The sequence below is a fragment of the Neopelma chrysocephalum genome, unplaced genomic scaffold (assembly GCF_003984885.1).
Source record: "Neopelma chrysocephalum unplaced genomic scaffold, ASM398488v2 Primary Assembly neopelma1_43, whole genome shotgun sequence".
Lineage (NCBI taxonomy): Eukaryota > Metazoa > Chordata > Aves > Passeriformes > Pipridae > Neopelma > Neopelma chrysocephalum.
The window spans coordinates 4,459,557-4,475,631 of record NW_020897702.1 but is presented as its reverse complement, the minus strand read 5'-3'; the positions used below and the strand labels follow the sequence as shown (position 1 = coordinate 4,475,631).

The following is a 16,075-nucleotide window of genomic DNA, read 5'->3' as shown; positions in this document are numbered from 1 at the left end:
TGTCCCTGAGAGTATCATCCAAATGCTTATTGAACTCTGTCAGGCTTGGTGCTGTGACCACTTCCATGGGGAGCCTGTTCCAGTGCCCAACTACCCTCTGGATGAAAAAAAATGTCCAACCTAAACCTCCCCAGACACAACTTCAGGCCATTCCCTTGGGTCCTGTCACTGGTCACCACAGAGAAGAGATCAGTGGCTGCCCCTCCTCTTCCCCTCACAAGGAAGTTGTAGACTGCAATGAGGTCTCCTCCTCTCTAGGCTTACCGGACCAAGTGACCTCAGCTGCTCCTCACATGGCTTCCCCTCAAGGCCCTTCACCATCTTCACTGCCCTCCTTTAGATGCTCTCTAAGACCTTAATATCTTTCTTAAATTGCAGTGCCCAAAACCGCACACAATATTCCAGGTGAGGCCGCACCAGTGCAGAGCAGAGTGGGACAATGACCTCCCTTGACCAGCTGGTGATGCTTTGCCTGATGCTCCTCAGGACACAGTTGGCCCTCCTGGCTGCCAGGGCACTGCTGACTCATATTCAACTTGCCGTCAACCAGGATCCCCAGGTCCCTTTCCATGACACTGCTTTCCAGCATCTCATTCCCTAGTCTGTACAAACATCCAGGGTTGTCCCATCCCAGGTGCAGAATCCAGCGCTTCCCCTTGTTGAACTTCATATGGTTGGTGATTGCCCAGTCCTCTAATTTGTTGAGATCTTTCTGCAGGACCTCCCTGCCTTTGAGGGAGTCAACAGCTCCTCCTAGTTTTGTATCGTCTGCAAACTTGCTTAGTATCCCTTCCAGTCCTGTGTCCAGGTAATTTATGAAAATGTTGAGGAGCACAGGGCCCAAGATGGAGCCCTGTGAAACCCCACTAGTGACAGGTCTCCAGTCTGATGTTACCCCATCCACTATTACCCTCTGTGCTTGACCCAATTACTCACCCACCTCATGATGTGTTCATCCAGCTGTGTGTTGGACATTTTGTCCAGAAGGATCCCATGAGAGACAGTATCGAAAGCTTTACTGAAATCCAAAAAGATTAAATCAACTGGCTTTCCTTGATCAACTATGAGGGTTGCCTCATCATAGAAGGAAAACAGATTTGGTAATCAGGACGTTCCTCTCATGAAGCTGTGCTGGCTGTGACTGATGACTGTGTTGTCTTTCAATACCTCCCAGAGTAATCTTCTCCATAACTTTACCAGGAACTGAAGTGATACTGACAGGCCTGTACTTTCCAAGGTCCTTCTTCTTGCCCTTCTTGAAAACTGGGACAATGTTCACCAGCTTCCACTCAGCTGGGACCTCTCTGGATTCCCAAGACCACTCAAAAATCGAGAGAGGTTTTGCGATGACATCAGCCAGCTCTTTGAGGATTCTGGGATTAATCTCGTCAAACCCCATAGATTTGGAGTGATCCAGTGGGAGCAGCAGATCCTGCACAATTTCATTTAAAATGGGGTTAGTGTTGGTTTGTGATTTACTTTTCCTCATTTTTTCCCAGTGTTTTTCTAAGCACTGAGTTTTTCATTTGTGTCCCAGATCATTCTTCTCCTCCCTTTTCTCATGACATCTTTCTTCCCATGCCTGTTCCGTCCTTCTGTTGTGCTCCCACATGCCTGGCTGTCTGCCCTGCTCATGAATTCTGCTTTATCACATAATTTCACTTGTCTGTGACCGAGTCCAGGTCTTCTGTGGTCTATCTCCTCTCAGATGTACACCATGTTATGCCCTCACCACTGTTGCTCCCCACTAGTGAAACCACAGCAGTGATGCTCATGACTCTCTTTACTTCCCTTCATATCTTTTTTTGCACCTTTTTTCTCAGATTGAGTCTGCTTTCCTAGACTGTCACCTCTAGCTGAGCTCAGTGTCCTTCCCCATCTCAACCCTTTTCAAGCCTTGGGGTTCTCAGGGTTGTTTCATTATACTGACAATGAAAGATCTGGGTTCCTGGGGATTGAAACTGCACAGAGTAGAGGAGGCACTTGCTGATCTTTTCCTGCTCAAGCAGCTTTAAAAAGCAGGATTTTTAATCCTTCTTGTTTCTCAGTGCCGGTACAGTCAGGTGAGACTGTTCTCCAATTTCAGAAGAAAATTAGACTTTGTTCCCATATAGAGAGAGAGAGGGGAAAACAAATGGTTATTAAATGGTGGCAGCTGGGTAAAACTCTTACATTTAACTGTTTTGTATTTTTGCAGCTGAGTTGCATAAGTGCCAGGTGACACCTCTGTGCTTGTCTCTGTGGGCTGGTAAGAGCAGTAGGGAGAACTGTGTGAGGCTGCTCATGGGGGAGAGATGAGGTGGCTGCTCAGATACTTCAGGTTGGTGCATCGGCAGTATTTTCTGAGCCATAGTTACTGGATTTTCCTGCTGGCGCAGGGGAATCTGTGAGCTGCAGCTTCCTGGCAGGATTCTGGGAACAGCACCAAAACCGTGGAGAGGCAGCAAGCAGGTTTTGTGCTCTGAGTCAGAAGCAGGCTGAGAAGATGCAGCCCTCAAAGCACGAACCCAAGATGGGGAAGGGAATCTGTGCGAGGGGGATATTTCCTGTGTGAAGTTCAGAGCTTGGGGGGACCCTCTGCTGCCAGCACTCTTGGTGAGTCTGCGGGTCAGCTGCTAGTTTTGGTGCAATCATGGGAGAAGGGAGATTGCTGCCTTTCACCACAGCTACCCCGAGCTGTCTCATCCTTCTAGCTATTTCTGTCTATGCTTATCTATAGCATCATCCCCCTTGTGCCTGTGTACCTGCCAAGCATTCAAAACAGGCACTGCTGTGGCAGCCTCCTTTCTCTCCAGCCTGGAGGATAAATGACTGGATTGCTTTTTTTTAATTGTTTCTCTGCATCAAGAATTTACGGTGGGAAAGCTAAGCTGGAGAAATGCTTTCAGGAGTGGGTGGCTAGGCTGGCAGATCCTTGCTTGTTCTTAGCCCCTAGGGAGCTCCTGTAGCCTGGCCCTAGCCAGCTTCACTCACTGCCCTGGACGTTGGTGCTCCCTTTGAAAGCAATGGTTTCCTGGAGTGAGATGTGGTCTTGGGTAAAAACAGACAAAATTTGGATGCGAGAGAGAAGACCTGGATCTGACTTGCCTGCAAGGGGATCCAGAACAGAAAGCTGAGTGCTTGGGTGAGTTCACAGCAGCTGGCTTGTCCAATGCAGAACACTGTACTCTTCTTTATTATAGTCTGAGTTACCTAGTGTAAAAATAACAGTATCAGGAATTCTAATATCTATATACTGTATGCTGTCTCTATGCTATATGTTTTGTTTTATTTAGTTTGGGCTGTGAAGTAGACTGCTTTCTGTGTTTGGTACACCTGACTGTGGCTTGTGACTTTGTTCCCAGCTGGGAATTTCAGTGTTTGCATCTGGAGTTGTGCAAATACATGCAGGTGTGCAAAACTTATATCCTGCTTTTGCATCTCTGTTGCAGCACTGATTTGGGCCAGTAAATTTCACTTGGATTGGAAAATTGGCATTACAGCATATCTTCTGCCACCTCAGTGTATGACTTTAGAGGCATTGGAGCACAGATAATATGTGTATTTGTAATATACTGCTTCTGAACCTCAAAATAAAAGGTGTAGACATAATGGGATACAGTTTCAAAGCGAAAGTGGCTTTGTTGGAGAGGTATGAAAAGAGATTAAATAATCAGAATGTTCTTCTTTCAAATAATCAGGTTTTAAATACAGAATTTCACTGTGAGGTTGTCAGGGCTCCCCTTTTCTTCTGTCCTTCCACTGACTGAAACTGTTGTCGAAACATTTGAAATACGACATGTTTCAGACATCCTATATCTATATTTCTTTGTCAAATCTGTAATTAAATGTGAATTCTTATGGGAGTATGTACAGCAGAAATTGCTTTGATGAGTAAGAAACACTGAAGTATGTGGAAGATCTAAATATATAAATTAATGTTTCTTATGCTGTTTGCAAAATACCTCTGTGCTGAACGGAAGCCCTGATTTACAAAATGTAACTTCAAAAAAAAAAGTTTTTAGCACTTCCACAATAGCATAAATATAGTTGTAAGTGATTAAAAGTGATTGAGTGTTTGAGCTGAGATTGCTTTGCCCTGCTACCTGTGATCTGGATGATATTTCTGGATAGAGGTGTTTGGCCAGCTTTTTGGCTGTTTCTTACTGGAACATGAAGTTAAACTTGGCAGGTCCAAGGAAGAATGTGTTTTACCCTGATTTTTGAAAAGTATCCACCTTTACTTGTGTGAATCAGGCAGGTTTCAATATATATGTATATTAAGGGGTTTTAAAATCCGCAAGTAACAAAGTTCTATTTTTTCTCAATCTATAAGTACAAGTAACTAGTACCCAGCCCTTGTCATAAGTTGGTGAGAAAGTCCTTTAAAAATGAGATTGCTGTCACTGCACTGCTGCATGCTTTCAGGAATGACAGCACAAGAGGTGGGAGTAATTTTGTCTCATTTTCACCATCTAAAGTTAAACTAGTCGTTCAGGCTCACAGCACTTCAAAGGGAGAGGTGCACAGTTCATTACACTCTGCAGTAGCTTTGTCCTCTTAGAGTGCATGGTGTCTAAGCAGTTAAATAGCTTAATTCTCCTGTTCAGTCCCAGGTCCGTGTCTCCCAGATTTGATAGGCTGAGTTCTTTGCTTCAAACACTTGTCTTTTGGAGACAACTAATTATTTCTGCCTGAGAAAGAGCCCATTTTAGTTTTGAGGACAGCTTACTGAGGGGGTTGACACAGGAGGAGTGAAGGGTGATGCTGCACCACGTCTCGTTCCCCACATCGTAAATGTCCTCCAGTGCTGTCCCAGTAGCAGGGTTACCAAAAGCACCCTCATGCCCATGCCTTGCTCCAAGACATTCAATACACACTTCAAGCAGTTAAATGCTGCTCTGGTGTGCTGTGACACAGACCTCGCTTTGTATCAGATAATTTTGAATGAAGAAAATAATCACTTGCCGCAAGGCACATTGACGTGTGGGCAAAGGGCTTAGTGTATGGATGTGACTAGGTGGGTGTAGGGGTGACTGTGCGTGGGTGCTTTGGGAACGAGGGACCTGTCCATCGTGTGTCTTTGGCAGGATAGACACTGTCCTGCTGTCCTGTTGGCCAGGGAAGCGCTTACCTGCTGAGCTGGGATAGATGCATTTCAGGCAGCTGACAGATGGAGCAGATCTCACCTGACGTGACTTACACAAGGTCACTCAGCAGGTGGGTACCAAAGCTGGATACAAAAGCCAGGCCCATGTGCTACTCCTTAGGACACCCCACCTCCCCAGCAACCAAACAACCCCTCCCACACAGATTTGTGAAATATCTGGGTTAAACACTGCTGTCCTCACACCCCACATGAAGTGGGGTCTGGATGGGCAGTGCTCAGTAAAGTGGCTGTGTGAGGATGTGAAATCATCCATGTCTGCAGGATCAGAGGAAAAAAATACAGGAAAAATGGTTCTTTTCCTACATTTTGCAAAACATCATAGCTAAGATCCTGTTGTGCAACAAGGGCAGCAGGTGCTCGGCACTGTCAGAGTGGTCATGGTGGCCTTAACCGATCCTTTACAAACCACTAAACCACACAACATTTGTGAACACTGCTGCAGTGTGCTTCTTTGCATTCTAGTTCCTATGGAAACATGCTGTAAGAATGTCTAAAATAAGTACAGTGCTTTGAAACTATTATTATTTTGATCTTTCCTTTCCTCCAAAAAATCTCCTTTATCACCTTTCTGGATGAATTTTTAATACATTAAAAAGGTTGTTGTCATTATCTGGCAATAGTGTGCTACCCAGCTTACCCAGGTGTCTGCATCCTGGGATCTGATGGATCCCAGGTTCTGCTATTGAGATCAGTGCTCCCTTCTCCCATTCTTCCCACTCAGTGGGGTGGCAGGGTGGAGGTGCAAGTGTTGAACATACATATATGTATGTATGTGTGTATCTATGCACACTGAAGGAGGCTTGGCTCCAGCTCCCTTTTTTCACCATGTATTGAATAAGACAACACTGTTTGACACAACAAGAAGATTATTTCCAGCTCTTTTAGGATCCATGGCATAGTATTGCCTGGGAGGGAGTGCTGGAGGTCACCTAATCCAGCTGCCCGTCGGAACAGACCCCTCTACATTGCTGGTGCAGGAGATGGTTGTGAACCAGATGGAGACATCCTGCAGGTGCCCTCTTCCCTGTGGGAGGGTCAGTGCTGGAGCAGGTTATGGGCTGTTTGGGACAGCTCTTGCAAAGGAAACTACTTGTTCTCCCCAAAAGGATGCTCATGCTGGTAGCTGAAAACAGGACTATGTATTTAAAGTGCTTTCCTCCCAGTGCTCCTGTGGTTTCCTTGTAAAGCTTTCAGCTCCCTTACAGCAGCAGTCTCCCTGACCTTAGTAGTGTCTGAGATTTTCAAACAACCATGTCGCACTTTCAAAAACTACCTTTGGTGAGAGAGCTTTAGGAGAGCTAGGGCTAATCATATAAAGGGCTAAAAAGCCTTATTTGAAGCTAGATGCTAATTTTTGCTCATTTTCATGGTTCTGGCCTCTTGCAATACTATGCCTCAGTGCTAGATACCAGTAGAAGAGCTAGAGATGCATGTTTGGCATTCAAGGGGGAAGCAGGCATTTAAATTCAGAAAAGCTATTCACAGGAATTTTTTGGCAGTGCCAAAACCCTTTGACACCCTTATATGCTGAGGGATACGTATATCCCTCAGTATCTGGATTCCCAGAGCATCTCCTGGTCTGGGGATCTATGCAGGTGGTGTTTCTGTACAGCCCTGTTTGACCCCAAGAGTGGAGGTAACAAAAAAAGCAGGTTTGAAATAAAAGGGAGTTGACACTGGAGCGGTAATTTTTATAGCTGCACATCCTAGACAAAATAAATTACAAAGTTATGATGATACAGATCTAGCTCACATTCTGCTTTAACATTAAACTAAGTCTTAGCCATTTGAGAAGTGTGGGCATCTGTTTAAATCCCATTCTAAATCATCAGGCCAAATTCTGCTCACAGGGTTAAATCTGCAGAGCCAGTGAGCAGCTGCTGTGTAATTATGTATCCTGCTTTATGAGGTTGAATGCTTAGTCTTTGCATGATGTTTTATGTGTTTATGGTAACTGTAGTAGCGACACCAAATCTGTTTTATTTTGGTGCAACACTGAAGGCCAGTAGAAGAAACATGAGTCTAATTTTAATGGACAGAATAAAACTTTATAGACTGTTTTCAGGGTTGCTATCATTGTGGAGTTAAACGATTCATTAACCAAGCAGACAAACTGAAGTGAAAATGCTGGTCCAAAGAAAAAAATTGTAAAAAGCATTTGCATTTCATATCTGCAAAGATCCCCCCTTACTTGAAAAACAAGCATTGGGTCCAGCACTGAAGCAAATACCAAGAGAGAAGAGAATCATGAACTATGGAACAGCAGTGGTTTATAAAGAGAAATTGTTCTGGTTTAATGTGGATAGGCAAGGCTGAGATTTTTTTTTTTGTGAGAGCTCTATTTGAACTGCTTTGGAGCTGGGCCACTGTAGATGTAACCTTTCTAACCCAATTGATAAGTTCATGTGTATGCACAGTATATAGGTCATTCACATTTATTCTGAGTAGCCCAGAAAAGAATGCAGTAAGACTTCAAAATATGTTGCATTTCAGCCCTTTCATTGTAGCAGATTTTTCTCTCCTACTTTTCCTCATTCATCTATACTCTCTATGCTGGAAGAAAAATCCAACAAGATATCACCTAATGTGCGTGGATAGCTGATAAATGAAATGCTAAATGAACAGCTACACTGGTGAGAGAGTAAGAGACAGCTGGAGGTGCCCTGCAAGTATGAAGGACAGGATCTATAAAATAGGGAATTATCTACACATTTACTAAATCATTGCAAATTTGTTTAGCAGTCATGAGAATTTTGGAATTACCTTCCATTTGAGAAGGGCATTATTGCAATGATTTAAAAGAATTATTCTGACATATTCCATTAGATAATATAAATTCAGACCATAGTAAAGTAATTGTTAAACTCTCTTAAGAGAAAAATCATAAGTTATCTTGAGGGTAATGAACTCATGAGGAATGTACATGTGGTTCAAAAAAGGAAAATCACAGAATCTAAAAGTGATTTTTTTAAAGGTGGCATTATTAATTTTGACCTTGTATAGATACAGTTCATAGAAACATAAAATGCTTTGTGCCGGAAGGAACCTTAAAGATCATCTGTTTCTACCCCCTCCTGCCATGGGTAGGAACACCTTCTACCATAGTGTCCTAGTCTAGCCTCCCACACCGAACAAATTTTCTTGGGCCCAAGTGATATCAGATATACCAAATGTGGCATAAATGGTAATGATAGATGGTCATACTTTAAATTGGGATGTAGTGTCCATTGGGTTCCCACAGGAGTTCATATTCAGTCTGGTTTGTGAATACAAAAATCAATTGAATTTGAAGGTAGTACTGGACTGGGAGGCATTACAAACTCTGTGAGAACAGAGAGAATTTTATAGCTGGTAAATTAGAAGTACTAGATTTTCTATCTGCAAGGCTCAAATAAGACAATTGTAAACGCACAGATCTGTGGAAATGATCTGAAAATATGTAAACAGCGGTGCTAAGAAGAGGTTCAAGTTGTCAGCCTGTAATCAGTGTCTCAATACTGGATAAGGATTAACTCCTTGACTGTGCTAGACAGAGCATGACACTAGCAAACAGCACTGTTTATTCAAGAACCTCAGGAAAGGAGCAACCAAAACCTTGCTTTTTTTCTGGCACAAGTGCTCCCAGAACCCTGCTGGCACTGAAGTCTCATTGAAGGGCAGTGTCTGGCCTGTCACCACAGTGAGCTGCCATGCATGCCTCCACCTGCAGCAACTTGCTTTGTTCTGCACCTAACACACATCCCAGTGTTCAGTCCTAGCTCCTGCTGGAGCTCAACAAAGATAGAAATGGAATTAAGCACAAGAAAAGTGGGTGGGCAGCCATAGTATGTGCAGGCAGAAGGGTACCACCATGGAGTCCTGTTAAATGGGGAGGAAACAGCAGAAAAGGAAAAAGGAACAGCCCCTTCACAGAGCCACCCTTACTGAAACACAGGCACCTTAGGCTATATTAGTTAAACTGGGTAAGCAGAGTGACAGCAGTCAATACAGATTTTGATGTCAGAATTAATTTTTACCAATCGATACACTTTGCCTAATCAAATATCTATATGCCTTTGTGGATTAAAACTTCTGTATTTAATTTATCTGCCACTGATTAGGATCAGAGTCAGGGTGGGTTAAAATAATTTCCAGTTCAACTTTGATTCTGTGTTTTCTCAGTTAAAACATGATATATGTTTTCACAGAATCATAGAATATACTGAGTTGGAAGGGACCCATCAGGATCATTGAGTCCAACTCCTGGCCCTGCACAGGACACCCCAAGAATCACATCATATATGTTTTATTGTCTTAGAAAATGCTTTTGCACATACCTAACGTGTGATTTCTGTGAATCCTTTCCCAGCCACAAAGAGCATAGGTTTTCATAGATGCCTTGGAGAATTACATTTTAGTGCATCATCGTGGTCAAAATTCCAGATTTCTTAAAGTGAACATACAGCCTACTCTCAATTCAACCACCTAAGATACTTAGGGTTTTTTTATAGAAGGGTGGAGTGCTTAAAATGAGGAGTTTCTAGTAAACAGAGCACTAAACTGAGCATCAGGAGGTCATCAGTGCTTCCCTTGTTGTTATTTATCTGTCCAGTGACCTGTGATGAAGCTTTTTGCTGCTCTCTTTCTTCCACATCACTTTGGATTTTCCCCACACTTCTTTTTATCTCATCCTGCTATAAACTCTTTGAGGTGGTGTCCATTTCTTGCTATGTGTTTGTATGAAGCCTACAGCACTTGACTGTCTGCCTGTGAGCAACTGAAAATGAGGGCATATTTGGGGATGGCAAAAAAAGTAGAAGATGCATGTTTCAAGGGGTAAGTTTGAACACAGTAGAGGAGAAAAGTTTAAACACAGTTAAGAGGAGAAAATAATATTTTTTTCAGTTGGGCCTAAAATGCCTGGCCTGTTTCTAGAAGGAAACTTAGATTTCTAGTAGCAGGAGTACATTGGACATAGTCCACCAGAATTCAGCTGGAGAGGAATACAGTTGTTAAGAAACACTTGTTTTGCTGAGCTGTGGTTCTTCTTGTTAATATAATACATAATTTGCCATTCTTCCCTCAGAAGGAGTGGTTTTCTAATATGCATAGTTAGTGTGTGTTGCTTCAGATGTCCCTGGGAAGAAAATATAGTTTTGGACCTGCACTGTCTGGGCTTTGCCCCCTGCATCAGATCCATGTCCCCAAGCTGAGATTGGGACACTTCTGAAAGTGTCCCCCATCCTGCTTCTCTGCTGGGTGGCTGAAAGCAATTGCAGTGAAAAGAGATTTTGAGGACTATAAGAAGGAAACAGGGACAGCTCTGCATCAAGACTGGAGAGGCTGTGAGGAGTCACAGTGACAGTTTTTACCTTCTTTTGTTTCTCTCTGCTTCTACAAAGGGCATATCAGGATTTTTTGGATTGTGCTAGTTTTTTTCAGAACCCCTTGGATACTTTTGTAAGCATTATTATTGCATTCTTGCACATGGAAAAAACTGTGGTAGAAGCCAGTTGATAAGAGTATATTTCTTCAATCAGATCTCAGTGATTTCCTCAAATCCTGTTGATAAAGCTAAACCCGAACTACACTTCCATCTCTAAAGCATCTATCCCTCATTCTGCTTATACTCAGAGCAAGTACTTCAAAGAGTTAAAAAATCTAAAAGTTATTTCCTCTGGCCTGTTTGCTTCCCCAGGGTATTTCATTACAGGACAGGTTGAATGAAGGGGGGAGATTAGCAAGTTTTTGTAGTTTTGATTGCATGCAGGTTTGGATCAAACTGTTATAACATTTTTCATGAGATCTGCAAATTGCTTTTTTAAAGTAAATTTAATCCCTTTGAGCATATTGTGCACTTCATAGCTCTTAAATGATGCTTAGACTACAACTTCTGTCACTGTTTATGAAAAATAGGTTGTCTTAATTTGTAAAATCATGAGAATCTTTTAAAGCTAACTGGCTCTCATTGCAGTCAATTGGATAGTGCTTTGTATTCCAGCTGGAAGAGGATCAGCTTTCTTGCCACTGAGAAATGTACCTTTAACTTGTCCTGCATCCTACTTTATGAATTGAGGTACTCTGCACTAAGCTGTGACATTTTCGTTTTCTAAGCTGTTTATTAATTCTGACACTGAATAATTAAAGAGGAAAAAGAAGCACAAGGAAAACATATCATTGAAGACCATCACAGAACCTGTCTAAGAAAGGATGCAGACCATAGGGTGGATTGCAAATATAAACTAAGAGCTACATAAAGGCCAAGATAATCCAGAAGCTTTATCCCCAATTATGCATGTATAGTTTTTTTAAGTGAGTGCTGCAATACCCTCATCAAATGTTTGTTTGGTACTTTTACTACAGAACTTGGAGTTACAGGCTGATATAGCAAAACAGCATTGTTAACCTGCTTTCCACTATGAGATGGGCAAATATGGTACAGTGTGTTCTTTTAAAATGATTTGTTAAAAAGTCATCTGCACAGGTAAAGCAATGATGTCCTACCATATCTCCATAGGGAAATTAAAGAATAACAAAGGAAAAAGAAAAAAAGGCAGTGTATTTCAAGGGGCTGGGAGGAAGCAAACTGAAATTTTGCTTTTTATTTATCTTCTTCTGGGTTTCCAGAGAAAAGGGGATTCAAAAACTTTGATAGAGGAACAGATCATATAAATCTGTGCAGTTTTTAATCTGATTTGTGCTGAAATGACACTACACACAGTGCTGTGGCAAAAACACAGGATAAAATTAAGACTACACAGCCCTCAGGAAGTATTAAGGTTTAATGGCAAGACTGAAACCTTCCCGACTGTTGAGGTTTACAGCATGGCATTTGGATGCTGTTGTAAGTGTGCTTCAAAATGAGTCTCTGCTTGGTTATGCAAATTGTTCTTGTATCAAGGAACCACTGTGTGCTAAAAAATTAAAACTGGGAGGAAAAATAACCGCTGTGGGATAACATGCAATAAATCCACTAATACTGCTGGCTCTAGTAGCGTCTTGTCCCTCTATGGGTGGAACATTTCTCTATCGAATCATTACAGTTTTGCTTAGAAACATTCTATTGCTTGAACTGCCATGGGAAGAACAATAATGTCAAGTAGATATCAGGTTTTCCCAATAGGAGCATCCTGCTGGGAAATGGGCTGCACTGGTGTGATGGTCTAAAAAGCTCAGCTGCGGCTGTAATTGCTATTCCCTTCGGATTCCTTTGCTGAATGCACAAAACTGCTTCTAACAAACAGATCTGAGAACAAAATCTTTGGCTTGTCACCAATGTAATACTAAGCATGCTAAGCTGGGATTTCTGACTAGTTTGCCTTCACTGTCTCTTGCAATCGCTATTTGATACTGAATCTCTCATCTCCTATTATGGTGCCAAAGCCTGACACTGAGAACAAATGCTTCTGTTTCAATCGGTGATGTTTAATTTTTCATGATGAGTGCAGTTTAGTGCCTCCCCAGGTAGAAGGCTCCAGTGCTAATTACCAGGGAAACGTCTTCTGTCTGCACAGGACACATATGCACTCTGAATTTTGGTTCTGTTAAACAGCTGAGCTGAGTGGGATCGGTGCTGGTTGCTACTGGCTGCACTGACAGCCTCTTACTACTATTGCTGCTTGAAGTAAACCCTACTCAGTTGTCATTTGTAGTTTACACAGCTGCAAAAGAAAGTCTATTTTATGAGGACACTGTTGAGTGAGGTGCGTAGTCCTGCTTAGAAACTGGTAAGCATCATATCCCAGAGAGGAGTGCTGTGTTTGTGTGGTGTGAACAAAGGGCAGGCTGGATTTGATTCTTGTGTGTATTCTTTACTGATGAGGAGTTCAGTCCTAAGAATTTCTGGCAATTGGCTGTAGACAGCAGAAAACATCTCCGACCTTCTGTGATGTATTTAAATTTTCGTGTTTATGGGTTTTTTGTTGTTCTTGTTGGGTTTTTGTTTTGTTCTGGAGATTTTTTTGGTATATGGTTTCAAATTATTGCTATCTAAGATTTATTTTCTATGACTGTGTTGGATTGAAAAGAATGGTAAGGCTTATCTTACTTTTTTTGATGAGCTTATATCAAGACAGTTGGATAGCACAGCAGTTACTATATTCCATTTAAAGCCTGTTTTATGGAGTGTTCTGGGGATTGCTTATAGGGAGTAGTTTTGAATGTATACTTACTACTTGCATAATTTCCTGAATTATTGTTTAGCCTCACCATTCATTTTTTAGTAATAAGTCATGCAGAATTCTGCTCTTCAATTTGATCCTGTGTTGTTTGCCAGGAGGATTTTCAGCAGCAGTTTACTGTACACAGAGTAGAGCATTAATAAAGAAATGTAAATGGAAGAATTAGAACTATCCAATCATGGTTTTTTTGTGTCTGTTTGTGCTGAAGAAAGGTGGATAAGATATATTAACACAGCAAAACTTCTCTGATGATAAAGCAGAAGGAAAAGTTGCATGTTATGCGGACTGTACCCTTTGCTACCATTGAAAGAAGAGGCTGCCACAGTGCTCGGGCCTGCCCAGGCTGCTCCAGTGCTTTCCTCTGTAGGGAATTCCTGTTTCAGAGTAGGGGAGTCAGCAAATGGAAGCAGCACTGGCAAAAACTTGGTGCAGAGTTTGCTTTCCAGGGTGTACAGCTGGTTGTTCTTATTTCCAGCCAGGGCAGGATTAGGTCCTGTGCCTGTGGAGAGTCCTAGTGGTCTTGGTGGCCTTTAGGCATGGGGTGTAGGTTTGACATTTTGGTGGGCTCTTGACAAGTCTCACCACACAAGGAAGCAAGGATGAACAAGGAGATCTTTGGCAGTGACCTGGGTAGGGTGGATGAGCTCCACAATGATTCTTTTAGGGGATGCTGCATGCATGGCTCCTTTCCTCTGTGTGCTTTGTGGTACACTGACTGCAGAGCAGATCCTATGAAAAGATTAAGGTCCTCATGCATTTCCATAGAGGGTCTAAGGTTTTTAGAGCTGCTATAATTAAGTTTAAGAGATTCTTAGTTTGAAAAACAGAAGTTTAACCTCAGGGTTTGAATCAAGGGATGGGATTGCTCACACCAGAGATTCCTAAAACCATAGCAAATCCTAAAGCTCTGCCCTGAGCATGGTTAGGATATTAGGATCTGAACAAAATTAGCAAATCAAGCCCTTAGGACCTAAGTGAGGCCTTAAAAGACTTACAGAGCTGCCAGGCTTATGTGTCTTTACTGTGGGGACAGTTTCTCAATGCTCAAGAGGACAAGATTATGAGCAGTCAAGAAAATGTTTAGCAGAAACCCAAGTGCTGCGTGGTGGGCTGTTGCCCACTCCGTCATTGGTCTGGACTTCTTGGATCACAGTCTTCTTGAACACTTGTGCTAATTCCACTTAGACAGCATTTGGGTATCTGTACCTGCTACTCCAGGTCTTACCATGTGTTTCTAAACCAAGTGAACTGCTCTAAAAGTGTCTCTTCTTTCTCCAGAGAATTACAGGGAGCTTGTTAGCGTCTTGAAGTATTTCAAATTCTTTTGCCAGAGTGGAAAACCTGAACTTTTTTTTCTAAGATAAACCACAAAGTTTTTATTAAAGATAATTGGAGTGGCTTGCTATTTGACTTTCTGAAGTATTACTGATGAATTATTTTAGTATGAAGTTGGGGATTGTGACTGGGTAATGTCAAGTCAAGGTGCCATGTGTGTATTTGAACAGAATGACACAAATTCTAACGAAAGGGAAACCTGGCTCTAGGTGTAGTGAGATTTTAGCATTTGCTTTCAGATTTTGGATAGATGTTGGTTGAGCTAAAGAAATAGTCCAAAATTTTCTGATCGTCACAAATTTCCACCTAATCCTCTTTCTTAAAATAAGTAAATGAGAAAAGCCAGTCAAGAGTTTACTTCTGTCCATGAATGGCTACAGCCCTTCACCTTTTTCCACCAGGGCGGTAGTAACTCAAGCAGATCTTGTGGTTTTTCTGCAAGTCCTGCAAAGTTTGGTGTGGTCCCTTCTGCAATCACATATAGGTACCAAGATCACAACTTTCACTGACAACAGAAACCAAAGGTCTAGTCCTCATGGTGAAGAAATCAAAAATATGATTCACATATATCCAAAGAGAGAGCAGTTAAAGAACCCAACCCTGAGCCAAAGTGTGGGATTAAGTTAGTAAATTATAATTTTTAAGATAGGCTGTGATATTAGCAATTTTTATTGGGATGGTGACATGCTGAAACAAGAGGGTTTCAGAGCTCTGAGGAGCTTTTCTCTGCAGATGTGGCAGATAAAAATCTATTTCTTTTAAGTGAACACTTTCATTCTTATTCAGTCTCATGTCTTCTGGAGCAAAGTCCTTTAAGAAAAACACTAACATATCATTCAGCAATTGTTGTTGCTCAGTGGGGATCCTTTCATTCACCCCCCTCCCAAATTAGTCTTGCCCATCTCCTTTGTGTTCAGTCAGAATTAGTAAGCTGCACTTGTTACAAGAAGTCAACTGAGTCCTCAGCTCCTACTTCAGGTAAGCAGAGTGCTGAGTCCTTATTTTGGGCTGTACCTACCTTTGCCCTGCGATAAGGGCAACAAAAGTAGTTCGATGTCTGTGTTAGAGCCCTTCTTCTTAGTTCATAGAATCATAGAATTAGCTGGGTTGGAAAGGGCCTCTGAGATCATCAAGTCCAACCCTTGATCCACTACCACCATGGTTGCTAGACCATGACACTAAGTGCCACATCCAGTCTCAGTGTGTTTTATACTCGAGCTGCAGGGTGGAACAGTTGTTTTCAAATGAGCATGTCTTGAGTTTTTTGCTGCAGTCAGCTGCAAACATTTCAATCAGAAAATGACTGTCCTCACTGAGTTGTGTAAGGTGTGTAGTTCCAGCCAGAACCAGGAACTTGAAACTCTTTGGTTTGTAGGAGTATGTTTTATTATTGAGACGTAAGGTGCACACCATATACTTCAGCAGAGCTAAG

The 16,075-nt window shown here is 42.1% G+C and overlaps 1 protein-coding gene across 3 annotated transcripts in view; it reads left to right on the top strand.

Moving 5' to 3' along the window:
- Positions 1–2,278: 2,278 nt before the first annotated feature.
- Positions 2,279–16,075, top strand: part of MTUS2 (microtubule associated scaffold protein 2) — a 249,671-nt gene continuing 235,874 nt past the window's right edge. The window contains exon 1 of one of the 3 annotated variants that reach the window (XM_027677805.1): positions 2,279–2,320. The gene's annotated coding sequence lies outside the window, so the exon portion shown is untranslated. Of the gene's footprint in view, positions 2,321–2,403; positions 3,125–16,075 lie in introns of those variants that run through there. The other 2 variants (XM_027677803.1, XM_027677802.1) reach the window with 2 other exon arrangements.